Source organism: Halichoerus grypus, chromosome 10 (genome assembly GCF_964656455.1).
Source record: "Halichoerus grypus chromosome 10, mHalGry1.hap1.1, whole genome shotgun sequence".
In the NCBI taxonomy this organism is placed as follows: Eukaryota; Metazoa; Chordata; class Mammalia; order Carnivora; family Phocidae; genus Halichoerus; species Halichoerus grypus.
The window spans coordinates 80,266,803-80,287,520 of record NC_135721.1 but is presented as its reverse complement, the minus strand read 5'-3'; the positions used below and the strand labels follow the sequence as shown (position 1 = coordinate 80,287,520).

Sequence of the window (20,718 nt, the reverse complement as noted above, 5' to 3'; positions counted from 1 at the left end):
ATAGTTCTTTTCCATTCTAAGTCCTGCTTTTAAGTATCTGGGGCACTTGGCTGGGTGGGGGGCAGGAAGGCAGAGAAGGCGGGGGCTGGAGAAAGAAGCCTGTTAGATTCCATGCTTGTTCAACTCACATTTGTAAATTTTTAGTGCAATTAAGGCACAGTCTACATCTGCAAAGCAAGTCGTTCATGTTTCATTGAAAAGCACCCCCAGAATATTTCAGTCATCTAAACGGGTGCTTTCTTCTGTACAAATACGTGACACTACTATAGTTTCATACAAAAAGGATTTACTGTATTAGATATAGTAAACCAGTAAACCATGAGTGAACTGTGGGGATAGTTCTATCTTAAGTTTTTATTCCAAAACTGTCCCTGCTCTGTGACCAGCTGATATGCTTAAAGGTGTGAGTGCAGGGAAGCTGGAGGAGCCCCCTTGCATGAACCTTTGCAAAACTATTGTTTTGTTCTAGGTGCAGGGATCCCTGTGGAGGCCTGGTAGGGCAAGGAGGAGTGTGCTGATAAGTATCTGGAAAGTGTAAGGTGTGAAGAAGTAATAAAGAGGATCATCAGGAATGGAGCTGAAGGGGCAGGCCAGAGGAGCTAGGTGGAGAGCTGTCTCTTGGTGATGCTCAACGTATCGTATATCGTTAAAATAAAGAAAAGTTACCAAACAGTGGGTTTCATTTCCAACGGGAATGATATTTTGAAAACATTAAATCAATTTATGTTTTGTTGTTTTACTACAATCTTTTCCCCTTAGGGCAAAGCTGGGAGGGTTGTGACCCCAGGGGAGGGAGAGCCTCTATATGCCAGAATCCAAGTTTGGGGGCTGAACAGAGAATCTTCCCACAAGCCCCAATGGAGCCCATTCTGGAAGAGGCAGGGCTGCACGAACACCGGGGGCTGTGGTCCTGGGGGAGTGGGGTGCTCCGTCTCCGGGACAGGGTACAAGTCCCTTGGAAAGGAGGTTCAGGAGAATGGAGACTGGTAGAAGCCAGCAGTGTGAGGGAGAACTGGAACCCTGGGGTGACCTGGTCTGGGCCTTCCCCTCCTGACAGATGGCGTAGGCTTCTGCTGGCTACACACCCAACCACGGGGTGTGTTTATGGTAACTTGTAGCTCTCTACTCTCTTGGCCTGGAAACAGAGGGGGAGGAAGAAACCAGCAAACACAGAACACACAACTACTTCCAAAGAAACCAAGGTAACCTGAAAGACACTGCCTCCCACCGAAGTGAGTTTATTCTCTCGAATGGGAATTTTCCAGTGTCGTCCTTCTCCTGGGATACCTTCACCCCCATCCTCACCGACAGGATGAGCACAGTTATAGGGAATACAAGATCCAAACATCTTGTATCCTCAGTCGGTAAATGTGTGTGTATTCATTTATGTGAAAGAAAATCCAAAACACTGTTTGGTTTTGGTAATGAGATCACGGGTGATTTTTTTTTTTTTTTACCATTTTTCTTTGTTTTTGAATTGGGTGAAAATATTTATGACCATGTATAGCTACTTATTTTCCAAAGCAAAATAAGACAATGCAAACCATAAGGTTAGGTCCACTTAAATGAGAGAAAGAAAAGCAGCATTCTCTTTACCCCTTCGTCCCCGAGCAAGTGGCAGTCTCTCTGGGCCATGGCTGCAGAGCTCTGTCTGGGCTATTATGGGCACAGGGTCAGGGGGTGGGGTCTGGGCGCAACAGTGAGGCCACCAGCAGGATGCCGGTGAGAGGGAAGCAGGAGGAAGGCAGCGCCTGGGGAGGAGGAAGCCTCCCTGATGCCCCAGTGCCCCATCTCCCCTCCAGCTCTCCATGGTCCTCCCCAGGCTGCACGATCCCTGCTCTCTGCCCAGAGCGTGGCTCTGCCGGCTGCTGCCACCCTTGAGGCAACACCCTCTGCTCCAACACAGCCCTGCCCCATTGCCCCCCCCATGCTTGGCCAAGGGACCCGCTGCCCCACTGCTGTGCCGGGGATTAGCCGTTCTGAAGAAGGAATTCATGCTTAGGGCCAACAAGTATGGATTAGTTAATGCACAACCTCTCCATGACCTTCCAAAGGGCCAGAGGGGCCTTTTTATTTACTTACTTTTTTATTTTAGTGGGAAACTCCTGATGACCCAGTAGGTAAAAGGCATGCTGTGTGCTCTGCCACTCAGTTTCCACAAGGGGAGATCTGCCCCAATAACTTTGTGGGACAGGCACGATTGTCCCTGGATTACAAACAAAGAAACTGAGGCTTAGCGGACTCAATGAACAAACAACAAGAACAAACAAAATCCTCGTCCCAAATCAGGCAGCTACCTTGGAGCAGGGCTGCAACCAGATTCTCCACCACAGCTGAAGGGAGGCTCCCAGCGGTTCGCTTGCAAGCATGATGGGCTGGCCGCTGTCCACTCTGTCCACCCAGAGTCTCGTCCTGACAGTAGGCATATGGGTGCGATCACAAGCGTGTCCACCTCTGCTGTCATTACTTCTGAGGACACAGCATCATCCTCATCAGCAGTCAACACCCACTGACAGGCAACAGAAATGTATAGATCTCTGAATGTTGGGTAAGTCTCATGGAGAAAAAAAATTTTGATAAAAAAGACTTAGAAATTCTGTGTAATCTAATTTTTCTAAACATTCGAGCCATTAATTGTGTCTGTAAATATAATAGCTGTAGCTGAATAATTTTGCTCTTTCTTGCTAGGCATGATTTATTTATTTACTTTTCAGTGTTTAATCATATCTTTGGTATTAAATATTAGGCTCAGACTCCTTCCCAAAAGACATAGCTTATAATATCATGGGGACATTAAATTTAATCATTGTTGGCAATTCTTTGATGTTATCCTGGAAAATGAGCTTATAGCAGCTGCAGACAGTGGGGCCCCAAGCCTCCATGTACATTGTATCTGTGATAAAACAGCCACTGAGACCCTGAAAAGCAGCCTATTGACCCTCGCTCACAATAACAATATGCCCCAAACTGAGTCTCCATCATGGTAATTGAATTGCGGGGAATTCACGTGAAGCCTCCAGTGTCTGTTCTTTTGAGACCATTTATATTCTTTTTCCATTTTTCTTTTAATTATTGTAAAAAGTGAAACTAATATTTTTTGGAGAGTGAATCTTTGGAGGCTGCTATTCTATATTCTGTAGACATCTCTATAGTCCCTGATAGCCTCCCCCTAAATAATCCCGTACCATAACTTTTTTTGTGGGCTGGAGACAAAATAAAGAAGTTGAACAGGAGCATAAGGTCCATCTCATACATAATATATTCCTGTATCTGGACCATGAAAACACTGCTAAAGGGAGTTAATGAACCTAAAAAAATGAGCATTTTGTTTCCTTATTTTAAAAGAAATCTCATTACCAGATTAGTATGGTGTTTCTCATTTTTGGATCATTCAGTCTTCCCTCTGTCTCCTTTTTATTTTATTTTTTATTTTATCTATTTTTTCCCTCTGTCTCCTTTTTAAAGGCTCATTGAGTTTAAGGTATTAAATGTGCTCTTCGTGAGTAAGACGGAGAAGAAAAAACCCCAGCTTTTCTTCAAGTACCCACAAGGCAAGAATTTCAAGCAAAGGTGTTTTTAACTAAAGATATCCTAGGTGACTGTGTTGGGAACAAGGGTGTCTTCCTCGCTGAGCTCATTATGGGATGGTTCTGGGGTGGCTGGAACTCAGGACCTTGGTGCAGCCTGCAGAGACTCCGGGAATTCGCAGAAGGCCAAGGGCAGATGCCGTCTTTCTTTGGGGTTGGAGTCTAGCTTCCTTTCTGTCCATCCTGTCATTCCTTCTTCACTCACCTATTCTCTCCCTAGCACTGTTTTGCTGACCCTGCCTCTGGGAGGTGTGTTCGGTGTATTTTTAGTATCTGTTTTTCTTATAGCAGCCAATTGTCTCATATGGGTCCATGGATCATTCACAGTGAGCTGTTCTCTGCTTGTCCTCTCCAAGAGACCACCTCCTCGCACCGTGTGAAGAACTCCTCTTGGTTTTAATACACAGGCAGGCCAGGTTTATTTCAGATGGGTACCTCTCTTGGTATCTGAGAACAGAGGTGTAACTGAGAAGCTCTTCCTTTTTGATTTAACAAGCATTATGATCTTTCTGCAGGATCCATGCTAATCTTCTCTGTATCCTTCTAATTTTAGTATATGTGTTGCCGAAGTGAGCACTATAAGCATTATGATCTGCTTAAATTGATTTTCATATTTACTTCTATCAATGGGACATGGGACACTCATTATGCAAGCACTCAAGTTAGCCCCTCACTTTTGAGAAATTGCTTCCCTTTTTGGTTAAGCTTTTATGGAACATGGGAATTTATGGAGCTTTAAATAAAATCTACAGTTCACACTAGTGCAAAAATGTTGCCAGAAAAACATCATCGGAAATTTAGCTTTTTCCTCTTTGGAGCTATCTTCATTTGCTCAGAATAAACAACAAAACCAACAACATTAGTGCTGACAAACACTTTGGTTATAGTGTTTTGCCCCCTCTGTTCTCTATGCAATGTCCGTGTGTGCACGTGTGCTATACACCTGGGTGATCTGATTTGCAGCCACTAGCCACTGTAGCTCTTGGGATCTTGCAGTATGGCTAGTCTAAACCGAGATGTGCTGTCAGTGCAAAATATTCACTGGAGTTCAGACTGAATATAAAAAAGTTGTAAACTATCTCAATTATTTTTACAATTGATTACGTGTTGAAATAATATTTGGGATATATTGAGTTAAATAAAACATACTAAAATGAATTTTACCTATTTCTGTTTATCTTTTAAATTTTACCTGTTTTTTGTTGTTGTTGTTTCGCTTTTTCACCTTGTTAATACACATACGTGGCTCACATCATATTTCTCTTGAACAGCGCTGGAATGGGCAGAATACCCACTGCTTAACAGCCAAGATTTTAAAATTTTAAGGGGTGTGTATCCAACAGTCCCTCTCTAGGCACCTAATGCTTGATTATAATTACCATTTGGGTCCGATGAGTCTTTTGGACTCAATATGTCTTTTTACAATACTAGAAAATGTTCAACGTTCTTACATTTTTTTTTTAAGAGACAGAAGTATTAACTATAAAGGATTGAGTCCACACTGCAAAAGGAGACAATGTACAGTTTACTGCACCTTGAGGATGTGTATGGTATGTATAAGCATATAATTTCTATAAATGAGGTATGGCTTAGTTTTGGTATTAACTTCCCGTCCCTCCTCACTAAACAGCACACAATTAATTTAGCCAGGTATGATTAAATCATGCTTTCTCTGCCCTGGTTTTCCCACTCTCTGTCTCCCATGTACCCCATGCTGTTTTTATCCCATACCATCTGCTGTGGAATTCTTGTTTCGTTATATCAGGACTTTCCATACCAAATTGCAGAGATAGCTTTTAGTCTCTCTATCTGCAGTTGCTCAATAGAAGGACTTAAAATAGAACATCTTCAACAAATTTCTGCAACTATCTATTTCCAGCAGCATGGGTTCTAAGGAGATTAACTCTGCCTATGCCGCTCTCTACAAAAGGTCTGCTGGGTTCTTAGTTCTGTCTGCTCTGGAACCTACGATTGGACGACAGCTGGCTGCTACATCTATTTTGCAACTTTCTTGTCTGCCCTGAGCTGCTGACATACAAGAAGTCTCATTCTGGGTTTTGGTAAGAGAACATTTTCCACATTGATTCCAAAATGATAATGGTTCAGACTTGAGTTCTGCATGGCCTCCTGTTTCCCTATTGAATATCCGTCCCTTTCCCCATCAAGGTCCCAAACAGTTGATCAAAATATTTATCCAATAGAAACAGTTCTTGTCACAGAGGGGAATCTCTCCACGTCCCTGTGCTTGCATGAGAGGCATCAAAACCCATTCTGGTATTCAAGCAATACTAGAGAGCTCCACAGCATGCCAAATAAGTATGCAGTAGGTTTGTTTTAAAATATTTCCTCAGGTCAAACCGGTATTTGGCATATCAACCTTAGAAACAATAACCTAAAAGAGAGAGGGTTAAGTTATATGAAAGAATATGTTTTTCAAATAAAAAAAAACCCAGCTGACTGAGTCACCGATGTCCTTTGTTTTCATTATTGTTGCTCAAGAAAACTCTATGTTTGTGACTTTCTAAATTCCTTTTTTTTAAACTAAAATTTCTGTACTGTTTCTGGATAGCTCAAGAAATTATAGACAAATTTCAGGTTGAAATGCTTTGTGAATTGTTCTCGCTGGACCATCAGCTGGCTGATGGGAGGCCCAGGTACTGCCCAGCCTGGTTATTCTTTAACATTTTAGAGTCCCAAGGAGGTGTTCCTCAGGGTCAGGATTCCATTGTTGGTTGAGGGCTAGGGTTCATTCCCAGTCCAAGCTACTTTCTAACAGATTGTGCAGATCCTTGATCTTTCCAGAAGGTCTGGGGCACTTGTCAAATATTAGGTGCTTAATAAGTGCTCACTGAATACATAAATAATTGAAGGAAAGGAGTATTGGTTCTCTTCTTGTTTGTTTCAGTTTTGAAATTCAATCACCAGCAGTAATCACAAATTATAAGAGTAATGGCTAACATTGGTTTTCTGATGCTCCAGGAATTCTCCAGTTTCCTAAGAAATGTCAGGAAATCCTATAAACCTAAGTTTAATTCTCTTTGTTTTTTTATTTTTTTAAAGATTTTATTTATTTATTTGAGAGAGAGAGAGGGAGAGAGGGCACAGAGGGAGAGGGGGAGGGAGAAGCAGACTCCCCGCGGAGCAGGGGGCCCGATGCGGGGCTCAATCCCAGGACCCTGAGATCATGACCTGAGCCGAAGGCAGATGCTTAACCGACTGAGCCACTCAGGTGCCCCTTTACTCTCTTTAATAAAAACAAACATAGAAGGCATAATTTATAGAAAGATGGGCATAGGGTCACAGGCTATATCAGTGCCTTAAGCATGGGCTCAACACGTTAAAATATTTATAGTTTTGGGAAATCACAAGTTTTCTTTTTTGAAATAAGCTTTGACTCGAGAAGTCTGATTTTCTAAAGCAGCAAACAAACCAATTCTTAATTCTAAGTGTTTCCGGGGCAAAAATGGTAAAGCACAAATATTCCAACTTTTTAAAAGGCATTTTGATGTCTTTGTTAAGCTTCCTTATAGTTTCTGTGCCCAAGAGCAACAAAGTGAAGGGCAGCTTCTTACAAGTGGTTATCCAGGAAATGGGGGCGGGACAGGGAGGAGAGGTTTCCCCCGCCAGGCTGGAGGTGGGGCTGGTCACCAGGCCCCAGGTACCTGGGGCTAACTGAAAGACGCACCTTTGTTCATTCATTATGCTGTCAGCAGATGGCCCTGGAGCACCAGTTCCTGCCAGGTTCTCTCCTGGCAAAGAAGCAAATGGGTTCTTGGTGAAACGTCTCATCTCATGCTCACTCTAAGCCCAGAAAGCTAACAGGAACAAGCTCATTCAAGTTTTCTCAACCTGAACATGCTGATAGTTAAGGCTCTGCTCACTCCTCTGCTGTAGCCACTGACCGTCAGTGGGCACCACCCAGGCGACCCCACAAGGCACCCTGTCGTCGGCGTGTGGGGACATCCCCGGGCAGGCCGGTGGTTTCCACTGTGCCAAGAGTTGCCCGGGCCCGGGTCCCGGTTGCTGCTGTGCCTCCTGAAGGGCCACCTCACAATGTGGCCTGCTGCGCATGGGCTGGACCAAAACCTGCGGCTCAGAAGCTGCCATCTGCTTTAGCAGAAGCGACGGAAAATGCAGGCTGTGGGGGCAGGTCCCGACACCTGACTGTCTTATCCGCGCTGAGGGCCAGTCCCAACACAGGGACTCGCAGAAGGGGACCCGGAGAATAGCCTTGCCCCCATCATCGGGTGCTCCTCGGGGAACCACTGGCGGCTGACAGGCAGGCCCAAGTTCGAATTCCCCAAGGTGAGAAGAGCCCTGCCTTCCTCAGGCCTGCTGGGGAAACAGCCCGCAGAGCACGCCTTACAGCGTCGGCTCCACTCACTCCCTGGGTCAGGACCTTCCCTCAGCTCCCCACCACACTCAGCATCGGTCCCCGTCGCCTGGCCATTCCCCGTCCTGCCCGTTCCACCAGGCGCTTCCAACAGCATACACACATTCACCCCAGCCTGGCGTGTTCGCTCCACACCGTCTTACAAGAAGCTCTCCCTGCCCTGCTTTGTACCACAGACCCCTCCCCTACACTGTGGCCCATGGTCCTCAACTTCTCCCTTTTGCTTCATTTTCTGCCCCTTGTCTCCACTGATTCCTTGGATACTTTGTTTGTCTCCCATCATGAATACAAGGATTCTCTATGATGCTCACTGCAGGAGCTCAGTGCCCAGCACAGAGCCCGGCTCATGATAGATGCTAAATCCATTTCAATCATAATTCAATAAATAATAAGTGTAGTATGCAAGAATCCATTTGGAAAGCAGGGGTGTATTGGTCAAGGCTAATACTAGAAGAAAACTATTGATTAACTCTTAAATTGCACAAAACATTACTTTCTTCATGGAGTCAAACTTCATTCTATTTCAGAGCCAACTTCGGATGGGTGTTTGGGAGCTCGTGCTTCTGTTGGGTCTCCCAATGACTCCTCCTTCTTCTCCTGGTTCCAGGTTCCCCCGGCAGAGCTCCAGCAGGGATCTCAGCACATCCAGCCTGGCAGACCCTCATTTTACTCTGTGCCCACAGCTCAAACCGTTGTGCCCTGCCCCAAATCGGCCGCTCCTCCCATCCGAGTCTGGGGTTGCACCAGATCACCAGGGCGACACCCCCTTTCCTCTCTGGAGGTCCCTTGCCTCTTCTTCTGCCCACCACTCCTAATTGAGATGGTCTATTAGAAACGTCTACTCAAGTTGAAACTTCAAAAAGAAGAAGATGCCCATCCCTCCTCTCCCCAGGGGATCCCAGGCTCCTATGCAGATTGGCCCCCTCCCTGTCTAACATCTTCCTTTTTTAAAAAAATTTTTTTGTTGTTATGTTAATCCCCATATATTACATCATTAGTTTTAGATGTAGTGTTCCATGATTCATTGTTTGTGCATAACACCCAGTGCTCCATGCAGAACGTGCCCTCTTTAATACCCATCACCAGGCTAACCCATCCTCCCACCCCCCTCCCCTCTACAACCCTCAGTTTGTTTTTCAGAGTCCATCGTCTCTCATGGTTCATCTACCCCTCCGATTTCCCCCCCTTCATTCTTCCCCTCCTGCTATCTTCTTCTTTTTTTTTTCTTAATATATATTGCATTATTTGTTTCAGAGGTACAGATCTGAGATTCAACAGTCTTGCACAATTCACAGCGCTTATCAGAGCACATACCCTCCCCAGTGTCTATCACCCAGTCACCCCATCCCTCCCACCCCACCCCCCACTCCAACAACCCTCAGTTTGTTTCCTGAGATGAAGAATTCCTCATATCAGTGAGGTCATATGATACATGTCTTTCTCTGTTTGACTTATTTCGCTCAGCATAATACCCTCCAGTTCCATCCACGTTGTTGCAAATGGCAAGATCTCATTCCTTTTGATGGCTGCATAATATTCCATTGTATATATATACCACCTCTTCTTTATCCATTCATCTGTTGATGGACATCTTGGCTCTCTCATATTGTGGACATTGCTGCTATAAACATCGGGGTGCACGTACCCTTTCGGATCCCTACTTTTGTATCTTTGGGGTAAATACCCAGTAGTGCAATTGCTGGATCGTATGGTAGCTCTAGTTTCAACTTTTTGAGGAACCTCCATACTGTTTTCCAGAGTGGCTGCACCAGCTAGCATTCCCACCAACAGTGTAGGAGGGTTCCCCTTTCTCCGCATCCCCGCCAACATCTGTCCTTTCCTGACTTGTTAATTTTAGCCATTCTGACTGGTGTGAGGTGGTATCTCATTGAGGTTTTGATTTGGATTTCCCTGAAGCCGAGCGATGTTGAGCACTTTTTCATGTGTCTGTTGGCCATTTGGATGTCTTCTTTGGAAAAATGTCTGTTCATGTCTTCTGCCCATTTCTTGATTGGGTCATTTGTTCTTTGGGTGTTGACTTTGATAAGTTCTTTATAGATTTTGGATACTAGCCCTTTATCTGATATGTCATTTGCAAATATCTTCTCCCATTCTGTTGGTTGTCTTTTGGTTTTGTTGACTGTCTCTTTTGCTGTGCAAAAGCTTTTTATCTTGATGAGGTCCCAATAGTTCATTTTTACCCTTGCTTACCTTGCCTTTGGCGATGTTTCTAGGAAGAAGTTGCTGCGGCTGAGGTCGAAGAGGTTGCTGCCTGTGTTCTCCTTTAGGATTTTGATGGACTCTTGTCTCACATTTAGATCTTTCAACCGTTTGGAGTCTATTTTTGTGTGTGGTGTAAGGAAATGGTCCAGTTTCATTCTTCTGCATGTGGCTGTCCAATTTTCCCAACACCATTTGTTGAAGAGACTGTCTTTTTTCCATTGGACATTCTTTCCTGCTTTGTCGAAGATTAGTTGACCATAGAGTTGAAGGTCCATTTCTGGGCTCTCTATTCTGTTCCATTGATCTGTGTGTCTGTTTTTGTGCCAGTACCATACTGTCTTGATGATGACAGCTTTGTAATAGAGCTGGAAGTCTGGAATTGTGATGCCGCCAGCTTTGATTTTCTTTTTCAACATTCCTCTGGCTATTCGGGGTCTTTTCTGGTTCCATACAAATTTTAGGATTATTTGTTCCATTTCTTTGAAAAAAGTGGATGGTATTTTGATGGGGATTGCATTGAATGTGTAGATTGCTCTAGGTAGCATTGACATCTTCACAATATTTGTTCTTCCAATCCATGAGCATGGAACATTTTTCCATTTCTCTGTGTCTTCCTCAATTTCTTTCATGAGTATTTTATAGTTTTCTGAGTACAGATCCTTTGCCTCTTTGGTTAGATTTATTCCTAGGTATCTTATGGTTTTGGGTGCAATTGTAAATGGGATCGACTCCTTAATTTCTCTTTCTTCTGTCTTGTTGTTGGTGTATAGGAATGCCACTGACTTCTGTGCATTGATTTTATATCCTGCCACTTTACTGAATTCCTGTATGAGTTCTAGCAGTTTTGGGGTGGAATCTTTTGGGTTTTCCACATAAAGTATAATATCATCTGCAAAGAGTGAGAGTTTGACTTCTTCTTTGCCGATTTGGATGCCGTTTATTTCTTTTTGTTGTCTGATTGCTGTGGCTAGGACTTCTAATACTATGTTGAATAGCAGTGGTGATAGTGGACATCCCTGCCGCGTTCCTGACCTTAGGGGGAAAGATCTCAGTTTTTTCCCATTGAGAATGATATTCGCTGTAGGTTTTTCATAGATAGCTTTTATGATATTGAGGTATGTACCCTCGATCCCTATACTCTGAAGAGTTTTGATCAAGAAAGGATGCTGTACTTTGTCAAATGCTTTTTCTGCATCTATTGAGAGGATCATATGATTCTTGTTATTTCTTTTGTTAATGTATTGTATCACGTTGATTGATTTGCAGATGTTGAACCAACCTTGCAGCCCAGGGATAAATCCCACTTCGTCGTGGTGAATAATCTTTTTAATGTACTGTTGGATCCTATTGGCTAGTATTTTGGTGAGAATTTTTGCATCCATGTTCATCAGGGATATTGGTCTGTAATTCTCCTTCTTGATGGGGTCTTTGTCTGGTTGTGGGATCAAGGTGATGGTGGCCTCATAAAATGAGTTTGGAAGTTTTCCTTCCATTTCTATTTTTTGGAACAGTTTCAGAAGAATAGGTATTAATTCTCTTTTAAATGTTTGGTAGAATTCCCCTGGGAAGCCATCTGGCCCTGGGCTTTTGTTTGTGGGGAGATTTTTGATGACTGCTTCAATTTCCTTAGTGGTTATAGGTCTGTTCAGGTTTTCTATTTCTTCCTGGTTCAGTTTTGGTAGTTGATACATCTCTAGGAATGCATCCATTTCTTCCAGGTTATCTAATTTGCTGGCATAGAGTTGTTCATAATATGTTCTTATGATTGTTTGTATTTCTTTGGTGTTGGTTGTGATCTCTCCTCTTTCATTCATGATTTTGTTGATTTGGGTCCTTTCTCTTTTCTTTTTGATAAGTCTGGCCAGGGGTTTATCAATCTTGTTAATTCTTTTGAAGAACCAGCTCCTAGTTTCGTTGATCTGTTCTACTGTTCTTTTAGTTTCTATTTCATTGATTTCTGCTCTGATCTTTATTATTTGTCTTCTCCTGCTGGGTTTAGGCTTTCTTTGCTGTTCTTTCTCCAGCTCCTTTAGGTGTAGGGTTAGGTTGTGTACTTGAGACCTTTCTTGTTTCTTGAGAAAAGCTTGTATTGCTAAATACTTTCCTCTTAGGACTGCCTTTGCTGCAGCCCAAAGATTTTGAACAGTTGTGTTTTCATTTTCATTGGTTTCCATGAATTTTTTTAATTGTTCTTTAATTTCCTGGTTGACCCATTCATTCTTTAGTAGGATGCTCTTTAGCCTCCATGTATTTGAGTTCTTTCCGACTTTCCTCTTGTGATTGAGTTCTAGTTTCAAAGCATCGTGGTCTGAAAATAGGCAGGGAATGATCCCAATCTTTTGGTACTGGTTGAGACCTGATTCGTGACCTAGGATGTGATCGATTCTGGAGAATGTTCCATAGGCACTAGAGAAGAATGTGTATTCCGTTGCTTTGGGATGGAATGTTCTGAATATGTCTGTGAAGTCCATTTGGTCTAGTGTGTCATTTAAAGTCTTTATTTCCTTGTTGATCTTTTGCTTAGATGATCTGTCCATTTCAGTGAGGGGGGTGTTAAAGTCCCCCACTATTATTGTATTGTTGTCAATGTGTTTCTTTGCTTTTGTTATTAATCGCCTTATATAATTGGCTGCTCCCATGTTAGGGGCATAGATATTTACGATTGTTAGATCTTCTTGTTGGATAGACCCTTTAAGTAGGATATAGTGTCCTTCCTCATCTCTTATTACAGTCTCTGGTTTAAAATCTAATCTGTCTGATATAAGGATTGCCACCCTAGCTTTCTTTTGGTGTCCATTAGCATGGTAAATGGTTATCCACCCCCTCACTTTCAATCTGGGGGTGTCTTTGGGTCTAAAATGAGTCTCTTGCAGACAGCATATCGATGGATCTTGTTTTTTAATCCAATCTGATAGCCTGTGTCTTTTGATTGGGGCATTTAGCCCATTTACATTCAGGGTAACTATTGAAAGATATGAATTTAGTGCCATTGTATTGCCTGTAAGGTGACTGTTACTGTATATTGTCTGTGTTCCTTTCTGGTCTATGTCGCTTTTAGGCTCTCTCTTTGCTTAGAGGACCCCTTTCAATATTTCTTGTAGTGCTGGTTTCGTGTTTGCAAATTCCTTTAGTTTTTGTTTGTCCTGGAAGCTTTTTATCTCTCCTTCTATTTTCGATGACAGCCTAGCTGGATATAGTATTCTTGGCTGCATATTTTTCTCATTTAGTGCTCTGAATATATCCTGCCAGTCCTTTCTGGCCTGCCAGGTCTCTGTGGATAGGTCTGTTGCCAATCTAATGTTTCTACCATTGTAGGTTACATATCTCTTCTCCGAGCTGCTTTCAGGATTTTCTCTTTGTCTCTGAGACTTGTAAGTTTTACTATTAGATGTCGGGGTGTTGACCTATTTTTATTGATTTTGAGAGGGGTTCTCTGTGCCTCCTGGATTTTGATGCCTGTTTCCTTCCCCAAATTAGGGAAGTTCTCTGCTATAATTTCTCCATTATACCTTCTGCCCCTCTCTCTCTTTCTTCTTCTTCTGGGATCCCAATTATTCTAATGTTGTTTCGTCTTATGGTATCGTTTATCTCTCGAATTCTGCCCTCGTGATCTAGTAGTTGTTTATCTCTCTTTTTCTCAGCTTCTTTATTTTCCATCATTTGGTCTTCTATATCACTGATTCTTTCTTCTGCCTCATTTATCCTAGCAGTTAGCACCCCCATTTTTGATTGCACCTCATTAATAGCCTTTTTGATTTCGACTTGGTTAGATTTTAGTTCTTTTACTTCTCCAGAAAGCGTTTCTCTAATAACTTCCATGCTTTTTTCAAGCCCAGCTAGTATCTTTAAAGTCATCCTTCTGAACTCTAGATCCAGCATCGTACTAATGTCCGTATTGAGTAGGTCCCTGGCAGTTGGTACTAACTCTTGTTCTTTTTGTTGAGGTGATTTTTTCTGCCTTGTCATTTTGTCCAGAGGAGAATAGATGAATGAGAGAACAAAATACTAACAGGGTAACAACGTCCCCAGAAAATATACTCTAAACAAATTAGAAAAGACCTGATGCAGTGGGAAAAGAAAGGGAAAGAGAGAAAAAAGAAAAAGAAAAAAAAAAGAAAGAAAAAGATGAAGATAAAAACAAACAAAAGCAGAACAAAACAAAAGAAAACAACAGAATATGATCAAATATGATCAGGCTGGTATATAGATCAGTGCCACACACTAGATTTTGGGTGTATTTTGGTCTGTTAGGTAAAGTGCCTCCCAAAATTTTAAAGAAAGAAAAACATATATATGTACAAAAATAAGGGCTGATATGATGAAGGGATGGAATATGACTGTAAAGATGAAAATTATAAAAAATTTTATAAAAGGAATTGATAAGAAGTTGTTTGAAAAAAGAAAGAAGAGGATTTAAAAAAAAAAAGAAAAAAAAGGGAGAGAATGTGATCAGGCAGGGGAGTAGAAAAAAACCATACACTAGACATTTAGGGTATATTTTGATCTGTTAGAAGAAACTATCTCAAAATTTTAAAGAGAGAACAACTTATATATATATGCCAAAAATAAGGGTAACTACTATGAAGGGATAGAATATGACTCTAAAAATGAAAAATAAAAATGTTTTTTAAAAAAGGGATTGATAAGATGTTGGTTGAAAAAGGGAAAAAGAAAAATTCAAAAAAAAAAAGACAGTTAAAACAAAATTAACTTTGAAAGACTAAAGAATCATGGTAAAAAAGCCATGGATTCTATGTGCAGTATTCCCCTAGCGCTGGACTTCTGCAGTTCTCATTGATCGGTAAACTTGGTCTTGGCTGGCTGTTCTCGCTGATCTTCTGGGAGAGGGGCCTGTTTCCGTGGTTCCCAAATGTCTTTGCTGGAGGCAGAATTGCCCCGCCCTTGCCCAGTCCGGGCTAAGTAACTTGCTTGGGTTTGCTCTCGGGAGCTTTTGTTCCCTGCAAGCTTTCTGTACAACTTTGGAGGCCGAGAGTGAAAATGGCGGCCTCCCAATCTCCGCCCTGGAGGAGCCGAGAACTCGGGGCCCCACTCCTCAGTGAGCCCCCAGAGAAAAGCCGTCAGTCACTCCCATCTCCCCGGTCTCCGGCCACACCTCGTGCTCACCTGGCCTGTGACCCTGCGTTTCTATCTCTGGCACCTGACCCCGTGTGGAGTCTCCAAACCCAGCAGATCCCTACAGTGCGCTCCTGTGCCTCTCCTCCTGGGGGAAGAAGGTGAGTCTCCCCGGATCTGCTGCTTGTTGGGTCCCTGCTGGAGGAGCAGTGGCCCGACTGTGCCGCGGATCACGGTTTATGCCAACCCCGAGCTGAGAACCCGCTCCTCGGCTCCATCTCTGCAGCTGGCTTCCCCGCTCCCATACCTGGGAGCTCTGCTGCATTCAGGCACCCCCAGTCTTCCTGTGACCCCGAGGGTCCTGAGACCACACTGTCCCACGAGGGTTCTACCCACCGCTTAGCCACCGGAGTGACGTCCCTCAGCGCAGCAGACTTCTAAAAGTTCCGATTTTGTGCTCCGCGGCTCTATCACTTGCCAGAAGCAGCTGACGGAGGCCCCTCCCCCACCGTCTATCTTCCCGAATATCGCCTCGGATTCACTTCTCCGCACGTCCTACCTTCCAGAAAGTGGTCGCTTTTCTGTTCAGAGAGTTTTTGCTATTCTTTTCTTCGATCTCCTGTTGAGTTTGTAGGTGTTCAGAATGGTTTGATCCCTATCCAGCTGAATTCCTGAGACCAGACGAAATCCAGGTCTCCTACTCCTCCGCCATCTTGCTCCACCCCCCACATCTTCCTTTTTTTAATTGAGTATAATTTACATGAAATAAAACACACAGATCTTAAGAGTTCAGCTGGATGAGTTTGGATAAATACACACACCTGTGAAACCTCCACTCTAGTCAAGACATGGAATGCTTCCATCACCTGGTGTGGTCCCTCCTGCCCCCTTCTCAGGTCCTCCCCAACCCCTGCAGGCCCCCCACTGCCCCAGCTTCTATCACAGAAGCTAGAATGTCACACACATGGAATATACAGTTGTGTGTCAATAGTTCTTGTCATTGCTAGGTAGTCTTCAGTGAATGTACAAACCCCAACGTGCTTGTCCACTCACCTTTGATGAGCCTCTGAGTTAGTTCCAGCTTTTTGCTGTTGTGAGTAAAGCTGCTATGTATGAACATTCTTGTATTAGTTTTTGAGTGGACAGACATTTTCATTTCTATTGGATAAATAGGAAAATTACTTGTTCATAGAAGAGATACATGTTTCATTGAATCCAATACTGCTGAACTCTTTTTCAAAGTGTTTGCTCCATTTTGCTTTTTCCCCAGAAATACATGACACTTGGTATGGTCAGTCTTTTCAGTATTAGCCACATCGGTGAGTGTGAAGTGGTATCTCAGTATGGTTTTAATTTGTGTTTCCACAGTGACTAATGAGACTGAGCATCTTTTCATGTGCTTATTAACCATTCATATATGTTCTTTAATAAAGTGTCTGTTCAAGTCTTTTGCCCATTGTTAAGAATTGCGTTGTTTATTTTATTATTATTGAAATGAGGACAGTTCTTCCAGTTTGTATCTTGCCTTTTCATTTTCTTAAGAGTCCTCCGAGTCTTCTTCAGGCCTTTGCGGTAAATCTCGTGACTGCTCTAGTACCATCTGTTACGATAATTTCATTCTTACGTTTTTGCTCCCAAGTTACTCAATGGTAGAGTCCTTGAAAATGGGGCCTTGGCTTCTATTCCATATATTTCTTCTTCCTACCCCACAGGCTGAGCTCAAAGCATTCCCCGGAGTGATAGCATTTGTGGCCCAACTTCTGCACCGACTCTGCAGCCAGGTTAACCCATCTGTGCGGCTTCCTACTGAACCTACTGAATTAAAAGCTGGGGAGGGTTTAGGATGCTTCAGTGTTACATGCGCCTTCTAAAGATAGTTGGTGCTCAGAATAATTTGTTCTTTTGGTACCCAAGCCCCGTGAAGGCGAGGGTCTTGTTCAACACTGGTGTCCTGCAGCCCTCTACCAAGCACAGTACCTGGCACACAGTAGGTGCATGTTAAATATCCCTTGGATAAAATAAATGATGATGCCCAAGAAACACTTGTGTGGCCCTCCGGGGTCCAAAGGAAGGACTCACAGTCAGGCTGCATGTGGTTAACAGAGTTCAGTAGTATCCCTGAATGTCACCTCTGGGAGGGAAGAGTCTGAGAAGAAGGGAGAAAATTGCTGTGTTCCTGTCTTTCAGTCTCTTGGGTTTAATCTATTGCTCATCTTTGATTAAAAATCAAGCATTTCCTCATGTGTCTTTGCTATTACCCCATTATCTTCTGAAATGAGTTTTTGAATACCTAGGGCTTCTGTAGTTTCAGGAAATACATTTACAGATGTCAGTTTCTGTTCCTATGGTGTTCGTTTGACAGAACATGATTATGCATGTGACGACCTAATTAGTTCTCTTAAATCAATCGTCAGTGTCCCCCATAAATCTACCGCTTTAATACTTTAAACTAGAGCCATTTATTTTTCAAGAAAGAGGTTGGGTGTTTATTAATTTGATCTGTGCACTGTATGAATTATGTTAAGGAGAAACTGGATTTCTGTATTTTCAGTGATGTAAATGGTAGTGTGATACCTCAAATTGTTTCTAATGGGTCTTAGTGCTTAGTGATGGATGATAGTCCTGACCTTGACTCTGACACTCACGGTAAGAGAATCGCCATCTCATAACTATGGCGTACCTGAGAGCCCAGTAGGTGGCAGAGTTGACGGCAAGGCCACCTTCAGACCCCTACGGGGCATATCTCTTCTGGACCTTGAGGAAGAGGCCCCTTCAGCGGTGGGCCTCGGCTGTCGGTGGCTAGCCCAACCTGAGGGGAGTTGAGGTCCTTTCAGAGCCTCCTATTAGTTGCTTTCATTGCTGAATTCCTTCTCAGCCCCCACTGGGACTTGAGGACAGACACCTGCTTCCCTCTGTGCTGGCCTTGGGTGCTTACTGCATCCTCTGTGTGCCCTTGTGCCTGGGTCCGCCCGGCTGTGACCCTGGAGGCTCTAGCCTCGCTCCAACTAGGTCCTTAGCAGCTTCTCAAGGAAGATGATGATGCTCTACATCAGTAGTTACTCATTATGTTTATCAAGTGCTCGTATGCCAGGAGAGGCCTCTACAGCGTGGAGGGGCTGTGCTGTGCAAGAAGGAGAATGTTCTGCCCAAACTTAAACTGGAGACACGTTGAGATCCTGCTGGCTAGAGGGTCACTGGGTGGTGGCCGGCAAACCATAGCTCACCTGTGTGCTGGTGGCAAAGGCGGAGAGGCCTGTCCTGCCCACAGCGCTGCCTTGCAGGTGGGGAACTCAGCCTCAAGGAGCCCTGTGAGCCCTCGGGGGTTTGACCTGCTCTCGGTGCCCACCTGCTGGCCCGGCCCTCCCTCTCCCAGCCCCTCCCTAGGGCGGTGAATTTACCCCAGACCGGTGCCCCACAGCCCTTAGGAAAGCGGCATTGGGAAGCTCCATGTCGTTGTCTCATCTTCCTGAGATATTTATAGACCCCTGAAAAGCGAAGAGGAGATTATGCTGCTGGCCCGAGATATTTGCATAAATGTGGCGCTTATTTAATGATTCCATCCCGAGCCTGTCCTCCTGTCCTCCGTGCTCTGCTCTCTCCCAGGGCCTCCATTATTCTGCTCTTATCTCACCATTTCTGTGAGGCGGTTCATTAAACGTGGACCATTCTCGCTCGGGGGTTGCACCAGGATGTTGGTGCTCCCTGGCCTGTCAGAGTGGGGAGCATCCTATCAGGATGTGGGGCCAATCACTTTTATAGCCTGGGTAATTATGAGAAATACTTTGGGCCCCCGTAGAGTCAGAAGGGTGGAACTGATTGGGGTAGGGAGAGGGGAGGGAAGGCGGAGAAGGGTCCTTCTCTAAGACAGGGCTCTGGGAGGTGGAAGGGGTGACATCTCGGGAAGCCAAGGGGTGCAGTTCGTTGGGGCAGGACCCAGAGAAAGAACAATCTCATCTGGGGTTGCTTTTGCTTCTGCCGCCAGAGCAGTGACCACATACAGTTGGGGGCAGAAACCTGCCCTCATGGCTGGGGGGTGGAGGAGGGAGATAACTCAACACAGAGGCTTGCAAGCAGCTAGAGGCCTGGGACACATGGTGACAGGTGGAGGGGAGAACACGGCGAGGGGATGGGCACTGCAGGGCAAAGGAGCCATGGGCCTCCTTGCTCCAAAGGGTGGGAAGGGAGTTAGCGGACCCTCATCTGCAGTTGGGACCTGTGAGCAGGTTTCAGTCAAGATGGAGTTCAAGAAACAGAAGCCACTCTACTGTTCCAAGGAATTAGGGGTCTGCAAAATCACAGGAATGCTAGGTGCCCTCTGCCCCAATTATTGGTGTTAAGGTCAGACAGTAGGGCTGTTCTGCAGGGGTCAGGAAGCTCCGTGCTCCTGCCAACCGTGGCTGTAACCTCGTGTCTTTGGCACTAGGATGTGAGACTCAGCATCGCGAACACCTTCTCTGCTGAGCTTGCTTATCGGCCACCATGCTGCAGGATGAGGACCTCTGTTCCAGGTACGACCCACACCTGATGGCAGTGTGTCTTGTTGGCAGAACTGGAACAGCACTGAGGGCCCTTGGGAAATGCATTTATACCTTCGAGCCTGAAATGTAGGGAAAGGGAGGGGGCCAAGAGCACCAGCACCCCCGAGGGGTAGGGGACAACAGGGAGGCATTCTGCTGCCCCACATGCCTGATATCGAACTGACCCGAGTCCCACGGGCTCCCAAATGCTGCCTTCCCGGACCCGCTCTGCCTCATCTAATGAGAACTCCATTTCCACCCTGGAGCTAAGCATCTTGATATCATGTCTTCTTAAGGCACGCTGAACAAATTCTTAGAATATTCTGTTACAGCTGATTAAAAAGGGAGAATTTGATCCACGTATCTAGAAGCTGAAAACATAGAAATGTAAGGAACTGAGCTGTCAGTCACTGAATACACCTGTCACCTTGGCGGGTCTCCTGGAGACATGTGTCTAGCTCCACCTTGACTTGTTATGTGGTGAATAAATGTCTTTGGAATAAGCAGCATCTGAACTGAATGGTGATCCAGCCTCCACACACCATGGTCTCCTCATTTTACTCAATGAGGAGCTTCTGCAGGAGAGAACTGGGACAGACACAGCTGCCCGCCTCTCTCCACATCCCAGCTCGTACTTGGACAAGCCTGCTTTGCTCTCACCCTTACTTGCATTTGAGAACTTTGTGACTAGACCAGGCTCCATTTTCTAAATTATAAAGATCCAGTGAATTAGTCTTCGTGCTGGGAAGTGGGAGAGTTGGACTATTCTCCTGCATGCAAGCTGCTCTCCCTGGGCTGGCTTTGCTGAACAAACGTGCAGAGACCAAGGACATGATACCAATCCCAAGATGACCCACCTGCCACCCTGGGCCTCAGTTTCCCCCATGTGTCACTAGAGGATAGTTTTCCTTTTGGGCCTTTAATG

At 44.5% G+C, this 20,718-nt stretch overlaps 1 pseudogene; it reads right to left on the bottom strand.

Moving 5' to 3' along the window:
• Positions 1-4,055: 4,055 nt before the first annotated feature.
• LOC118531153 (U6 spliceosomal RNA) lies at positions 4,056-4,164 on the bottom strand (annotated as a pseudogene).
• Positions 4,165-20,718: the final 16,554 nt, after the last annotated feature.